Below are 12502 nucleotides of genomic sequence, written 5' to 3'. Positions count from 1 at the left end.
TAGCTTAGCTTAGCTTAGCATAGCTTAGCATAGCTTAGCATAGCATAGCTTAGCTTAGCATAGCTTAGCATAGCATAGCTTAGCTTAGCTTAGCATAGCTTAGCTTAGCTTAGCATAGCTTAGCTTAGCTTAGCATAGCTTAGCATAGCATAGCTTAGCTTAGCTTAGCTTAGCTTAGCTTAGCTTAGCTTAGCTTAGCTTAGCATAGCTTTGCTTTGCTTAGTTTTGCTTTGCTTAGCATAGCTTAGCATAGCATAGCTTAGCTTAGCATAGCTTAGCTTAGCTTAGCATAGCATAGCTTAGCTTAGCTTAGCATAGCTTAGCATAGCATAGCTTAGCTTAGCATAGCTTAGCTTAGCATAGCTTAGCATAGCATAGCTTACCTTAGCATAGCTTAGCATAGCTTAGCTTAGCATAGCTTAGCATAGCTTAGCATAGCATAGCTTAGCATAGCTTAGCATAGCATAGCTTAGCATAGCTTAGCATAGCTTAGCTTAGCTTAGCATAGCTTAGCTTAGCATAGCTTAGCATAGCTTAGCTTAGCTTAGCATAGCTTAGCATAGCATAGCTTAGCTTAGCTTAGCATAGCTTAGCTTAGCTTAGCTTAGCTTAGCATAGCTTAGCTTAGCTTAGCTTAGCTTAGCATAGCTTAGCATAGCTTAGCTTAGCTTAGCTTAGCATAGCTTAGCATAGCTTAGCTTAGCTTAGCTTAGCATAGCTTAGCATAGCTTAGCTTAGCTTAGCATGGCTTAGCTTAGCATAGCTTAGCATAGCATAGCTTAGCTTAGCTTAGCATAGCTTAGCATAGCTTAGCATAGCATAGCTTAGCATAGCTTAGCATAGCTTAGCATAGCTTAGCTTAGCATAGCTTCGCATAGCTTAGCATAGCTTAGCTTAGCTTAGCTTAGCATAGCTTAGCATAGCTTAGCTTAGCATAGCTTAGCTTAGCATAGCTTAGCTTAGCATAGCTTAGCATAGCATAGCTTAGCATAGCATAGCTTAGCTTAGCTTAGCATAGCTTAGCATAGCTTAGCATAGCATAGCTTAGCATAGCTTAGCATAGCTTAGCTTAGCTTAGCATAGCTTAGCTTAGCTTAGCATAGCTTAGCTTAGCTTAGCATAGCATAGCTTAGCTTAGCTTAGCTTAGCATAGCTTAGCTTAGCTTAGCTTAGCTTAGCTTAGCATAGCATAGCTTAGCTTAGCTTAGCTTAGCATAGCTTTGCTTTGCTTTGCTTAGCTTTGCTTTGCTTAGCATAGCTTAGCATAGCATAGCTTAGCTTAGCATAGCTTAGCTTAGCTTAGCATAGCATAGCTTAGCTTAGCTTAGCATAGCTTAGCATAGCATAGCTTAGCTTAGCTTAGCTTAGCATAGCTTAGCTTAGCATAGCTTAGCATAGCATAGCTTAGCTTAGCATAGCTTAGCATAGCTTAGCTTAGCATAGCTTAGCATAGCTTAGCATAGCATAGCTTAGCATAGCTTAGCATAGCATAGCTTAGCTTAGCATAGCTTAGCATAGCTTAGCTTAGCATAGCTTAGCTTAGCTTAGCTTAGCATAGCTTAGCATAGCTTAGCTTAGCATAGCTTAGCTTAGCATAGCTTAGCTTAGCATAGCTTAGCTTAGCATATCTTAGCATAGCATAGCTTAGCATAGCTTAGCATAGCATAGCTTAGCTTAGCATAGCTTAGCATAGCATAGCTTAGCTTAGCTTAGCATAGCTTAGCTTAGCTTAGCATAGCTTAGCTTAGCTTAGCATAGCTTAGCATAGCTTAGCTTAGCTTAGCATAGCATAGCTTAGCTTAGCTTAGCTTAGCATAGCTTAGCTTAGCTTAGCTTAGCATAGCTTAGCATAGCATAGCTTAGCTTAGCTTAGCTTAGCATAGCTTTGCTTTGCTTAGCTTTGCTTTGCTTAGCATAGCTTAGCATAGCATAGCTTAGCTTAGCATAGCTTAGCTTAGCTTAGCATAGCATAGCTTAGCTTAGCTTAGCATAGCTTAGCATAGCTTAGCATAGCTTAGCTTAGCATAGCTTAGCATAGCTTAGCATAGCATAGCTTAGTATAGCATAGCTTAGCATAGCTTAGCTTAGCATAGCATAGCTTAGCTTAGCTTAGCATAGCTTAGCTTAGCTTAGCTTAGCATAGCTTAGCTTAACTTAGCTTAGCTTAGCATAGCTTAGCTTAGCATAGCTTAGCATAGCATAGCTTAGCTTAGCATAGCTTAGCATAGCATAGCTTAGCATAGCATAGCTTAGCATAGCTTAGCTTAGCATAGCTTAGCATAGCTAAGCATAGCTTAGCTTAGCCTAGCATAGCTTAGCATAGCATAGCTTAGCTTAGCTTAGCATAGCTTAGCTTAGCTTAGCTTAGCATAGCTTAGCTTAACTTAGCTTAGCTTAGCATAGCTTAGCATAGCTTAGCTTAGCTTAGCTTAGCATAGCTTAGCATAGCTTAGCATAGCTTAGCATAGCTTAGCTTAGCATAGCTTAGCATAGCATAGCTTAGCTTAGCTTAGCGTAGCTTAGCATAGCATAGCTTAGCTTAGCTTAGCATAGCTTAGCTTAGCTTAGCATAGCTTAGCATAGCATAGCTTAGCTTAGCTTAGCATAGCTTAGCTTAGCTTAGCATAGCATAGCTTAGCTTAGCTTAGCATAGCTTAGCTTAGCTTAGCTTAGCATAGCTTAGCTTAGCTTAGCTTAGCATAGCTTAGCATAGCATAGCTTAGCTTAGCTTAGCATAGCTTAGCTTAGCATAGCTTAGCATAGCTTAGCATAGCTTAGCATAGCATAGCTTAGCTTAGCATAGCATAGCTTAGCTTAGCTTAGCTTAGCTTAGCATAGCTTAGCTTAGCATAGCTTAGCATAGCTTTGCATAGCTTAGCATAGCATAGCTTAGCTTAGTATAGCTTAGCATAGCTTAGCTTAGCATAGCTTAGCATAGCTTAGCATAGCATAGCTTAGCATAGCTTAGCATAGCATAGCTTAGCATAGCTTAGCTTAGCATAGCTTCGCATAGCTTAGCTTACCTTAGCATAGCTTAGCATAGCTTAGCTTAGCATAGCTTAGCATAGCTTAGCATAGCATAGCTTAGCATAGCTTAGCATAGCATAGCTTAGCATAGCTTAGCATAGCTTAGCTTAGCTTAGCATAGCTTAGCTTAGCATAGCTTAGCATAGCTTAGCTTAGCTTAGCATAGCTTAGCATAGCATAGCTTAGCTTAGCTTAGCATAGCTTAGCTTAGCTTAGCTTAGCATAGCTTAGCTTAGCTTAGCTTAGCTTAGCATAGCTTAGCATAGCTTAGCTTAGCTTAGCTTAGCATAGCTTAGCATAGCTTAGCTTAGCTTAGCTTAGCATAGCTTAGCATAGCTTAGCTTAGCTTAGCATAGCTTAGCTTAGCATAGCTTAGCATAGCATAGCTTAGCTTAGCTTAGCATAGCTTAGCATAGCTTAGCATAGCATAGCTTAGCATAGCTTAGCATAGCTTAGCATAGCTTAGCTTAGCATAGCTTCGCATAGCTTAGCATAGCTTAGCTTAGCTTAGCTTAGCATAGCTTAGCATAGCTTAGCTTAGCATAGCTTAGCTTAGCATAGCTTAGCTTAGCATAGCTTAGCTTAGCATAGCTTAGCATAGCATAGCTTAGCTTAGCATAGCTTAGCTTAGCTTAGCATAGCTTAGCATAGCATAGCTTAGCTTAGCATAGCTTAGCATAGCTTAGCTTAGCATAGCATAGCTTAGCATAGCTTAGCTTAGCATAGCTTCGCATAGCTTAGCTTAGCTTAGCTTAGCTTAGCATAGCTTAGCATAGCTTAGCTTAGCATAACTTAGCATAGCATAGCTTAGCTTAGCTTAGCATAGCTTAGCATTGCTTAGCATAGCATAGCTTAGCATAGCTTAGCATAGCATAGCTTAGCTTAGCATAGCTTAGCATAGCATAGCTTAGCTTAGCTTAGCATAGCTTAGCATAGCTTAGCTTAGCTTAGCATAGCATAGCTTAGCTTAGCTTAGCTTAGCATAGCTTAGCTTAGCTTAGCTTAGCTTAGCTTAGCATAGCTTAGCATAGCATAGCTTAGCTTAGCTTAGCTTAGCATAGCTTTGCTTTGCTTAGCTTTGCTTTGCTTAGCATAGCTTAGCATAGCATAGCTTAGCTTAGCATAGCATAGCAAAGCTTAGCATAGCAAAGCTTAGCATAGCATAGCTTAGCTTAGCATAGCATAGCAAAGCTTAGCATAGCTTAGCATAGCATAGCAAGGCTTAGCTTAGCTTAGCTTAGCATAGCTTAGCTTAGCATAGCATAGCTTAGCTTAGCTTAGCTTAGCTTAGCATAGCTTAGCATAGCTTAGCTTAGCTTAGCTTAGCTTAGCATAGCTTAGCTTAGCATAGCTTAGCTTAGCATAGCTTAGCTTAGCTTAGCTTAGCTTAAAATAGCTTAGCATAGCTTAGCATAGCATAGCTTAGCTTAGCTTAGCATAGCTTAGCATAGCATAGCTTAGCTTAGCTTAGCATAGCTTAGCATAGCTTAGCATAGCATAGCTTAGCTTAGCATAGCTTAGCATAGCATAGCTTAGCTTAGCTTCGTTTAGCTTCGTTTAGCTTAGCTTAGCTTCGTTTAGCTTCGTTTAGCTTAGCTTAGCTTAGCTTCGTTTAGCTTCGTTTAGCTTCGTTTAGCTTCGTTTATTTCGTTTAGCTTAGCTTAGCTTCGTTTAGCTTCGTTTAGCTTCGTTTAGCTTAGTTTAGCTTCGTTTTTAGCTTAGCTTAGCTTCGTTTAGCTTAGCTTAGCTTAGCTTAGCTTCGTTTAGCTTCGTTTAGCTTCGCTTAGCTTCGTTTAGCTTCGTTTAGCTTAGCTTAGCTTAGCTTCGTTTAGCTTCATTTAGCTTCGTTTAGCTTCATTTAGCTTCGTTTAGCTTAGCTTAGCTTCGTTTAGCTTCGTTTAGCTTCGTTTAGCTTAGCTTAGCTTCGTTTAGCTTCGTTTAGCTTCGCTTAGCTAAGCTATGTCTTTTCTCTGTTATTTCAACATAGTATAATAAATTTATAAATTTCCTCCTACCATGGCTAAATAATTCTACATCAACAAGAAATTAGTGTTGCCCATTCACGTTTTCGCCGTTCTGTGTTGGTTGGCGACGAGTAGACCACTCTGATCAATACGGTAATCCAACTATTGGCCTACTTTATTCTGCAGTACTCGCTTCAGGGTCATTAATACTTTAGTCCAGGAATGTCATTTTACGAGTTTGTTCTTTCCCCCATACCTAGTTCCAGTTTTTAAATACGGCATAAACACTATTCCAAGTATACATATTTTATTCCTGTTCGTTATTATGCCATGTTCCCATTATACTTTATTCCACCATCCCTTGTTAAACATTATGCATGTCAAAAATCCCCGTTAAAAACTTAATGTTAATAAAATTTAATTGTGAAATGGTAATATAAATTCGAAATGGAAATTCTAAATTAATGTTGTAATTAACTTAATAGATTTCCTTGAAAAAACCATGAGTTTCATCGAGTTTTCTTGTTTTATACTTTTTTATGCAAAATAAATTTGGTTTCAAACCTGTGAAACCCTTGATATTATGTTATAAAATTAATCGCAAATTATGAGCGTAAATAACTTAATAGGTTTCCTTGAAAAAACCATGAGTTTCATCGAGTTTTCGGTAAATTTATGCAAATTAGTATTCTTGTAGCAAACTTTTGAAATTAGCGGCCTTATGCATGGGGACGTTTGTTGGTGAATTTTATGCAAATTAGTATATTGGCTCCAAACTAATGAAAATACTGGCCTTATGCAAGAAAAAGTTTAGAATTTATGCAAATTAGTATTTTGGAAGCAAACTTTTGAAAATGGCGGCCTTATGCAAAAAAATTGGTTTCCTGCAAACTTATGCAAATTAGTAGCGTCCCCATGGCATCGATTGGCTTTGAGCAGGGCCGGAAATAAGAAAAAATTGTTATAGGACATGTGTCCAGTGACCCCCTGTTTGACTGGAAAATTTATAGGACATTGTCCACTGGAGTGTGCAAAAATGGTGTCGCTTCTCCATAGTCAAGGTATCAAAACTTCGGAAAATTTATAGGTCAAAATGTCCAGTGACCCCCTTAGTTTTCAAAAAAATTATGGGACATTTTAAAATTTTATTGGACAATGTCCAGTGTCCTGTGCTTATTTCCGGCCCTGGCTTTGAGCCTTTGACTTGACTCTTGCCACAGCCAACTCGATCGAGTCGATCCGCGTTCTGCTCTCGATATAGAAGGTAGCCTCAGAACGTAGAAGCCTGTTTATAGGGAAACAGCATGAAGCGGTTTTTGACCTTCTAGTGACGTCACGCCCGGAAGCCGCGACCTCTGGATTTGTTTTTATTTAATGGCCGCCATGTTGTATGTGAATTATTGGTAAAAAGCACCTTATAAATATAGTGGAAGACATGGCAAATCAACAAATTAATTTCGATACATCAGATTATTTAGAAACTTTAGCCGAAACAACTAAAAAAAGGTATAGGCCTATAGAAAAAATTTCATTGGTTAATTATGAGGATCCTTACTGTAAAAATACGGTAAATTGGAGCCAAGGCTTAAATGATTACCCGGCCATAACGTCCCAAAAGTTGATAAATCCAAGGTTTTTTTACCTTGATTTCTTATTATTCTTGGAATTCTAAAGAATATCTCACGACTTTCAGCAACAGCTTTGCTTTTACATTCAAAAACGCAACAGTATAGCACCATCTTTCGAGAGTTCAATGTATTTTTGTAGAGGGCGACACATACAATATGGCGGCCGATTCAAAATTCAAATCGGGCGGTAAAAAATTACAAACCGGTGACGTCACTGAATTGTTCGTGCTGTTTCCCTATTCGGCCAAAAAAAAGGCCCTCGGATTTTTGGCGGGAAATTCAAAGAAACCGAAAATTAACATTAAGTTCTACTGGAGGTTGTTGATTTTTTGGCAATATTCTCTGTTATATTGATCCAAATGACCTGAAATTTTAATGAAAGATTTGTTTTTACTTATCAATAGATGGTTTACACACATGGAGGATTCAAAACATTTACACCAGGAGACCGGGGTACCTGGAGGACAAAGGCAGACGGGATTTGTCCTCCAGGTAGCCCGGTCTCCTGGTGTAAATGGTTTGAATCATCCATGTGTGTAAACCATCTATTTCACAATTTTAGAGCGTATAATTTGTTAAATAAAAATTAGTTTCCAATAACAAAATGATGGGTTAAGAGCTAACATTCAAAATATCTTCGGATCTACTGGTCCATATGGCGTGAAATTTTAATGAGAGGTGCGTTTCAATCCTACCACCTCTCATAGAACTTAATGTTATTTCTGTTGCATTTCCCTACACAAATCCGAGGATCGCGCTTACAGATTAATGTGAAATTCTTCGAACAGGCTTCTATAGCGCGGATCGACTGGGCTGTGGCTAGCAATGCATTGAAGCTAGTACATAGCCAGCTAAATGACACTCCACAACGGTGTACTATATCGTTCAAATAAGGAAGAACGGAATCTCTTCGGTAACGCAACCATCGCGTAAAGGCAAATGAGGTTTCCCCTCAATAATTTCTTACGTATATTATTAATGGCCGGGGACTCTACAAGCTGTTTTAATATTCCATTCCTGACCAATAAGTATCTCTACTGTGTCTTCCAGTGAAGCAACACGCGAAGCGGATGGAAGTTTCCTTGAAAGAAAGGAAACATTATTTATTAGTTATTACATAAGAAACTGAGAAATAATTAAGTACAGTAACCTCACGATGCTAGACGCATGTTTCGCAAACTAAACGTTGCCAGAATGTTACTAATAGACAGACAAAGCTCGCCATTTCTTATTATAATTCGTACCAGTGTCAAACTAACGGAACACGTCGTTCTGTCGCGCACTTTGGAGAATGCGAAGGGGTGAGGAAGATGGTAAGTATGGTCATAGAACGGTAACCTCACGTTTGATGTTTACGACGACGCCGCACGAAAGGAAAGGGATGCGCCATCGAAAATAAAGTTTGCGCCGAGTTTGTGAGTTGTGACTCTACCAAGACCAAACTTAGTTGCGTGGTCAGAAATCTGATTTTGTCGCGGCGCCTGGTCCCAAAGTGGTTGGGAGATAAATAGATTTAGCATATACTACGACAGCTCCGTCGATACGTGATCGGGCTCTGGGTGTAGTCCTTGGAGAAAAGTATCGCTAGTGTCTAAAATACACCTTCTCTAACTAGGGGACTTGGTTGACTGTAGTAATAGAAATTGAACAATTGATCTTATATAACCTTATGCGGGTCTAGTGTTTCTGCAAAATTAACGATTTTCAGCAGCTGGTGCAACGGTGCTTTAGAGGGCTCCCTCTAGTGTCAAGTATATTGTTAGAGAAGGCTTTGGTTTATTGGAAAAAAGAAACTACCGCGGTACAGCTCGGACATCGAATGCTTTTGATACTATGATGTTATTAGGTCCTGAACTATCCGACAAGGTTACTCGTACCGCCCTGGGAAACGTCAAATAACCCCCCGAGCAAAAAGATATCTTATTTCAAACTCGTGACTATCGTATCTTATGTCAGAATACGTGGGAGACGCCGTGTTTTCTACTTAACGAATAGAGAATTGGTTTCTACTGTACATTATTTGGTGATGTCGAACATGGAACACAGACAAACCAGTCTTAAGGACTACTATGTCTGCCGTGTCGATAGTGATTTAGGGTATCAAGTTGAATCATTGCCAGTCCTTTCTTAATAGTCATTGTTATAAGTAAGAAAGAAAAAAATTATACTCATCCGGTTTAGAAAATTCATGCAAAGTTTAGTTTTCGTCAAGAAAGGCGCTTTTGTGTATATAACACTGTTACCTCGTTGACGAGGGAATATGAAAAATGTCCTTGGCAGCCTTGTCGACAAGTTAATCTTACTACCGGATCAAAAATCCCCTGGTTCCCCCTCATCGACTCCTTTTTAAATACCAGAAACGAAGTTAAGTTTCCTGGGGTTTTGTCTTCACAAGTAAATTGGAAGTGACTTGAAATAATAATTTAGAAAGTGAGCTAGGCACTGGGGAGGCCTTTAATTTTAGTGTATTCCCAATATAGTGTTTACGATCTACACCCAACCCTACACCAAGTCTTGATTTCTTTCTCCCTACTAGCCTCTTTGGCTACTGACCGATCAGCACCCTATTTTAATATAATATATTACCATCATCGGTTAATTTCAGTCCCCAGAAAATAGCCAATTCGGTTCATTTGAATTTTGAGGCATTGATACGGGAATGCGTTAGAATTTCAAAGGGACTGAAAGAACGCTTGTTGATCTTGTTCATTGAAAGTGTATGTAGTTCCAGCTCAGTTTCGGAAACTTCAGCTCACTTTCCGTGCAGGTATATACTGACTGGTGGTGGTCGACTTTAAGACCCGCTTAGATGGAAATGCGAAAAAATGTTCAAAGAAGAAAACGTTACATGGATGGCGAGCGAGAGAGCGAGCGAGCGAGGAAGCTCTTGGGGTTGCAACGGTTGGGAAAAGGAAGTATGAAATATTCATACTTGATTATTCTTGCCTTCCTTCGCTTCCTACCCCCCCCCCCCCCGCTTCTCATCCCGAGCGTCTTCGTTCTAAGATAAGAAATCCTCTTAGTATAGAAGATCCTGCAACGCAACGCGAGCTCGCTTTGTCTAAACACGAGCACCGCAGTAACGCGCTACAAAATAAAGTTGTTAAACTTGATCAAAATTTCTAGAAGCCCTCTCAATTCCCCCAAAAGACCACACGCAATGTTTCATAGGACATTCAAGGATGAATGAAATATTCAGACAACCATTTTTTAATAGATAACTTTCAGAAGATGTTAGCATCTTTTGAAACAGTGTTTTTTTGGGGGGGGGGAGAGAGAACTTTTAACCAATTAGCGATCTTACACCACGTGAGCTATCAGCAGGCCCTTGCTTTTCATTTCTGAATGATCCTCGTGCTGTAATGGTTAGAGATATTTTAAATTAAACAATTCTTTTTATAATTAAACAATCTTGGGAGATTTTAAACCAATAAGCGATCGCTACACCACGTGAGCTACCAGTAGTCACACGTCTTGTATTTCTGAAAGATACTCCGGCTGTACTGCTTTTAAATGAAAAAACATATGCATTACGTAAACATTTGAAAATTTACATAAAATATATATTTATGCATATTTTAAACTATTTGTAAGTTTTCTTAAGGATTTTAATGTTATTTTATCCGTAAAGCTAGGAAATATTTTTTCCCGATAATTTCATTCCCCCTTTAAGCACTTACCCTAATGTTAGGCCTTTTTTATGTTGCACGTGGACTTTGATACTCTTTGCTTCTATTTAAGGGCTTAATTCAAAGGCATAAACTACAAAGGCTTAGTGCTTTGGGTTCTGAAAACAAAAAATGTTTGCATTTACGAAAGCGATATATTAGTGTATTTTTGGTGGGTATATATAGTTAGTTCTTAGAGGGAATTGTAGTAGATGGAATAAAGCAAATTACTCGGGGAGTAAGAAAAAAAAAATACCCTGACAGTTAACAATTTAGAGAATGTGGAATAGTTTTTTTACTTTCGGTTATGAGATTATTAAAATGTACGCGATGGAACAGAGCATGTTATACAAAGTCAAGTCAGGATTCAATTATATAAGAACGAAATTGCAAGGGAATTAAGATTATCTGTTCACTTGTATATCAACTGAACGGTAATTCAAAATTTTATTTCAGTGAACTTACTGTTATATGTTAGGAGCGTACGTATCTAACGGTATTGATTTTCTACGTCAAACTTTCATCAATTTCAAATCAGCAACAACCTCATGTAGTTTCTTGGATGAGCGTAGATGAACGGTTTAGATAGGGAAAACTTCTAAGGATAATATTTTCCGTGTTTTCCCCCTACTTTCCCTTCAAGGATAAAGATTCTAGGAACAAGAAATGGTTAGATTTAACACGTAGGTGTGATACTGGTAAGCGCAATCCGGTAAATGAAAGTTGATATAATTTTTTTTACTCGAATAAACTCTATTTTTACGGCTTGTAATCAAATTTTCGATAAGATCCAACCGTAGGGAAGAGAGACATTCATTTCTTCGTTTCTTCAACAAGAAACGGGTAGGTTACCAAATAAATATAGAAATAACAACCTTGGACAATTATGAAGGGACTGGACTGGAACCAGGAAGAAACGAGGTAAGATGGAGTGGAAATGGTGATGGGCGAGCTGCGGCACTGAAACTCTCCCAGTGTACCTCGCGCACGCCCCTATCCTTTGGTAGGCGGTTTATAAGTGCTGCCGTGTAGCGCCATTGTTTTTGTATGAGGACTAGCTTCTTTTTTCAAGACAGAGGGGGCATACTTTATGATTCCGTACTGTACGACCCTACCTAAACGCTGAGGATGCTGGGAGGACTTCGGTGCCATTCCGTAGGTGGGGGTTGATAAGCAACCCTATAGGTATGGGGGTTTCTACTCCTTCCCTCGCCTTGAAGGACTGCTAATCAGTTTTTTTACCGATGTCACTATTAAATCGAACTAAACTGAACTGAACTAAGGTCAAGGTCGATAGTATTACGTCTAGAGTTATGCGCACGCGCTCTTGATAGAAAAGGTATGACATCTACTGTTATGCATGTGGATGACCGTTTTGGGCGGGGCCAAGTGAAATATTTGATAGTAATCCTTCCAACCGCTCAGATAATGATATGAACTTATTGCTGACCGCTGCATCTTATAAGTGACACTGATATTTTTGTGTCAGTTCCCCTTTATGCAGTTTCTTCATGAAAACACTGAAGCTCTGGGAATATTTTGCGCGAATTGAAATGAAATATAGCGGCCAATTTTCCCAATGGCATATATTTCATTCGCGTTTTCTTTTACTGAAGGCACTTCACTTCTCTGGTATTTCTTCGCCTGTACTTTTAGTTGATTAAAATAAAATATTTAATCCCTACCCTTCATTTGGGAAATTTCAAATTCCTTCCCGTAAATTTATAAATACAGCGTTGAAACCCTTTTCGTCAGATTAAAATAAATAATTTTGAAGTGGTTGTCAGTGCACTTGGTGCATTGAGAGAAATAAGTTAGGCCTATATCTGGTGACTTCTAAGACTTGGCAAGGTTTGAAAATTTACATATTGACAAATTTAAGGATAAATTTTCTCAAAATAGACATTTATTCCTTCAAATTGACGTCTGGAACGGCTTGACAGCTTTAATAGAACAAGAGATATCGCGAATTGAATTGAGCAAAACATTTCGTGTTTTTAAACCTTGGCAAGAGTTTGTTGATTAAGCCTTGGTTATTTGAAGGTAAAGGTTTAACGGGTTAGAGTCTAATAGTAAAAAATAGACCTAATTATTTCTTTTTACTAAGCCTAATGGTATCCATCAATGGAGAGAAGTTACTCCCAAAGGCGTTCCGGTTATCACGTGTTATTACAAAAATTATCTTGGGTTGCCGCCCACTGACACGACAAGAGAC

The sequence above is a fragment of the Phalangium opilio genome, unplaced genomic scaffold (genome assembly GCF_054372755.1).
Source record: "Phalangium opilio isolate 3A_F unplaced genomic scaffold, DU_Popi_V2 ptg000105l_1, whole genome shotgun sequence".
NCBI lineage: Eukaryota > Metazoa > Arthropoda > Arachnida > Opiliones > Phalangiidae > Phalangium > Phalangium opilio.
This window is presented reverse-complemented; position numbering follows the sequence as displayed.